Source organism: Cryptomeria japonica, chromosome 4 (assembly GCF_030272615.1).
Source record: "Cryptomeria japonica chromosome 4, Sugi_1.0, whole genome shotgun sequence".
NCBI lineage: Eukaryota > Viridiplantae > Streptophyta > Pinopsida > Cupressales > Cupressaceae > Cryptomeria > Cryptomeria japonica.
Window position 1 is genome coordinate 466,604,760 of NC_081408.1, and position 4,243 is coordinate 466,609,002.

Consider the following 4,243-nt stretch of genomic DNA (forward strand, 5'->3'; position numbering starts at 1 on the left):
CAACATTCCAATATTCCCTTGCCTCTTTGTTGGCATAAATATTTCTCTCCAAAAGTTGGGACCTTCCTCTAGGCATCTCTGCAAAAATGAATCCTTACTATGGATTGGTTTAGGAAAGTGGGTTATGAAGGCCCCTCTAGATGATCGTTATGTTGTAATATGGAGGAAGATGTAGATCACTTACTCCTCAATTGCAAATTCATTGTCTCCTGTTGGTAGTGGCTATTTAGGAATCTCAACTTTAGTATTGTCTGCCAAAAGGACTTACTATCCTTCTTACAGAGTTGGCCTATCTCTCATAACTATGGTCATTACGGACATATTTGGATCATTTCCCCCTTTATTCTCCTTTGGGAGGTATGGAAAGAAAGGAACAGAAGATTTTTTAAAGAAAAATTCCTTAATCCTTATGCTCTCCTTGTCAAAATCGAAGCATCCATTGTTGAGGTTGCTAACAATTTTATCAAAAACTACCCTATCAAGAATGCTAAGTTTTCTCTCAGGGATGAGTCCTTTAGGAAATGATGGGAGGGTCTAATGCTTCCCACATTTGTTGGTATGGGGGAGAAACACAATCCGGTGGCTAGGGGGCAGTGTATTTGGGCTCCTCCTCCACCAGGATGGTACAAACTCTACTTCGATGGTGCCTCTCGAGGCAACCCAGGAACTGCTAGTATAGGATGTGTCATTCACTCTTGGGAAGAGGCAGAGGTGGCAGCTCTCGCTAAGCCCTTAGGAGTAGTCACCAATAATGCAGTGGTAGAGGGTCTGTTGTTATGTCAGAAGCTAGGTATCCAAAATCTAGAAATTGAAGGTGACTACAATTATTATAAATTCCTTAAGATCTCGTAAGTCCCACAATTGAAAAATAAATAACTTAATAAGGAGGTCTAGGGATCTCCTGTCCCACTTTCGTACTGTCATCATCAATCATGTCTACAGGGAAGGTAATAGAAGAGCAGATGAATTAGCCAATGAGGGAGCAGATGGTAGAGAGTTTGAGAGTCGAGGCATAGGGTATGGCTACTAGCTTGTTTGGCTTTTTCTATTTAGAATGATACATGTGTGTGTGTGTGTGTGTGTGTTCTCATATATATATATATATATATTGTCCTCCTTTTTGTCTTATTGTTGCCTCCCCCCTCCTTTCGGCTTTATTTAATGTGCTTCTAGCATTTTCTGAGGTTTCTAGTTGTTTTAATCCCCCTTAGGCTTCTGTATTGGTTGGCAAGATGGTTAGTTAAGGCAATAATGTAATCATTCGTATTTATGCCTTGTTATACATGTGGAAGCAGTCGGAAATGACTCCTTTCATCCATCCTAGGTGTGCAACGGCGATTTTGCCTGGTTATCGAGTTCCATGGAGGATGAATGTTAGTTCCCCATTATTGTCTTAGTTGGATACATTCCTTCTCTAACAGGACAATTATGGACGCCCATCTTCATCTTAGAGGTCTGAAATGGCAAATGGCTTTTTCGGGTGAAGTAAAATTGGAAAGACTAAAAGGTATTTTGATCTATTCTCGTGATTTAGTTATCAATACTGTAATGCAAATTTTGGGGAAGACTACATTTATAATGAGGATAGTTACAGAGCTAATTCATACATATCTTCTATGTTTCTGGCTATCCTTATGCATTTTGAGCGCATTAAGGACCTTGTAAAACAATTATGTGCCAAAGTGTTTAAGCGGGGAGTTCTGGGCGATTTGGACAGAGTTCTGGTCAATATTACTGAGGATCTCATGGCCCCTAAGGCCAAGCATTATGATGCTCTAATGTGGAACAACCGCCAAGTCCCTCGTTTCCCAATTTCGTCCATGGAAGAGCCAGAAAAATTTGAGCATAGGTGCCCCATCATTCAGAGAAATGTGAATTTCCTTATGTGGTTGTTGCATGTTAAATCTCCCCCCTACAAGCACTGGCTAGCCGTATATCTCTGAGATGAGGGTCTCAATGCGAACCTGGATATCAACAACCTTTTTGGAGAGGAGCCTAAGGCCCGATAGTTGTAGATAGTCAACTTTTCGTTCTCTACTAATATTGTATGTAATTAGGTTTTCAAGGGCTACTAGTTGGTTTTGATAGTTATAGATAAAGGCTTTTGGAAGCTAGGATAGATAAGAATCCATCTTAGATAGCTTTTGGTCTTCTGGTTTATAACATCCTACAACTTTAGTTACTATACAATGCTATTTGGCCAGTCGCTTCGTCCTTTCTACTCCTAGACATGACCCGGTTTCATATTAACTCTCTTAGCAACTCTCGAAATTATATGTTTAATGGATATTTTGCAAACTGTTTACTCCTTAGTATAAGTTGTTATTCTCTCTTTCTGTTTATATATATGTATATATATACCTTAATACAATATATATACATACATATACACATATATATATACATACATACATATATATACATACATACATACAATATATATACATACATATATACATATATATACATACATATACACATATATATATATACATAAATATATATATATATATCATTTATTTTGTTCTTTGTGTTGGTTTTGTCTTTATCTTGTTCTCTATGTTGCATATCCTTTATCATTCTTATTCATCTTCATATAGATATATTCGCTTTTTATCCTTGTTTTTTTCGGTTGGATCTATTTATAGCTTGAGAGCTTGATAGCCTTTTCAGCATTATCTTTGCTCATAGCCAAAGGGGCATCGAAGACAACTCTCAGTAATAGGGTAATTTATAATTCCTTTGGTGGAAATAATGTAACTTTCTGCTTTAGTGTTCTCACGGCTGTAATGGCCCTGAGAGAGGTCTTGGTCTGGGCATGGTTTTTGTTTGAGGTTTTATGGGGTCTCACATGATCCTATGCAGATAGTAGAATAATTCTTGCAGATATATTGTTGATTTTATAAGCTTTTGAAGTACTTTAGAAAGAGTTGTTTCTAGATCTCAGTACTAAGTAGATCTTTTGGTATCGATGATATGAGATCTGCTTTTTACTCATGGGAGATTGCGTATTACTTTCGATGCCATTAAGATTTAACTTCCCCAGGGTTGTTTTACACTTACTTTTCGCTAAGATTTTTAGTATGCAGGGAAAGGTTTTGTATGTTGGTTTTAAAGGTTTTCTGTATAAAGCTTCAGTTATCTCTCCCCATAGCCTGGAAGTCTTTATGCATACTACAGCAGTTTGGTCCGATCTCTCGTCTAGGACTCTTTCTTCAACTGATATAAATGTTTTGTGGCAAAATGCCATCCAATCTCTGTATTTTTTGTAATGGCCAAGAGGCCTAACCACAGCTATGGTGGTCTAATTGTAACTATTCCTCATTCTTCATTGTTTGCAACGTATGGTTGATCCGCGATCTGATCTAAAGTCCATATGGGACAATTTGTACATTTTGGAATTATATATGGACAAGATCGGAGGTTTTCTTCATTCAGTTCTTTCCTACCGGTGCCCACACTGAACCGAACTTGTAAAAATAAAATTTTATTAATAAAATTATTATATGGCTATGACCCATTACCGATATTAAATAATTAAATTAATTTTTTTTTTAAATCATATTATATTTTTAATCAATTAATTAATAAATACAGTCAAATGCCCATCAAGATGTTAGATAGACAATACACAAATAAACGGCTTGCCTACCTATTGTCATAAATTATTGAGCGAGAGAATACTAAAAATGGGACTAATCAAACTCTAGGTTGTACCACATACGAGTATTCCATTTGGAAGGATGGAAAACCTGTTAGCGCTGATAGCAAGTGCAAATTGACATGCTTTGGAAATCAGTTGTAAAAAAGATCTTACTAAAATAAGTTCTGAATAGATATTTCAAAGAATTTGTCTCATAGAAATGCTCTACAGGATCATTTCATAAGTGGCTCCTGGTTAAAAGCAATATCTTAGGAGGAGGTGTAAATTTTCAGCTATGGTCAAAAGCGTTCTTGTTCTAGCAATAATGGATTTAACCAAAAAAAGAAAAAAAACAAGAGACGCAAAGCGTCTTGTTCCTGCCGAGAGTTAGAAATGTGGATAGTAACGGATAAAAGGAAATGTATGGGATAGAGGAGAGTTAGAGAAGGTTAATATACATGCTAAGTATATGTTATTGTTTTAGTGAAACAATAGGTAATAGTTTGTCATGTTGAAAATCAATTTAATAATAAAGAAACTAATAATGATAATTGTTTTGACAATAGAAGGTTTTGATAACTCCATAAAATATTCATACAT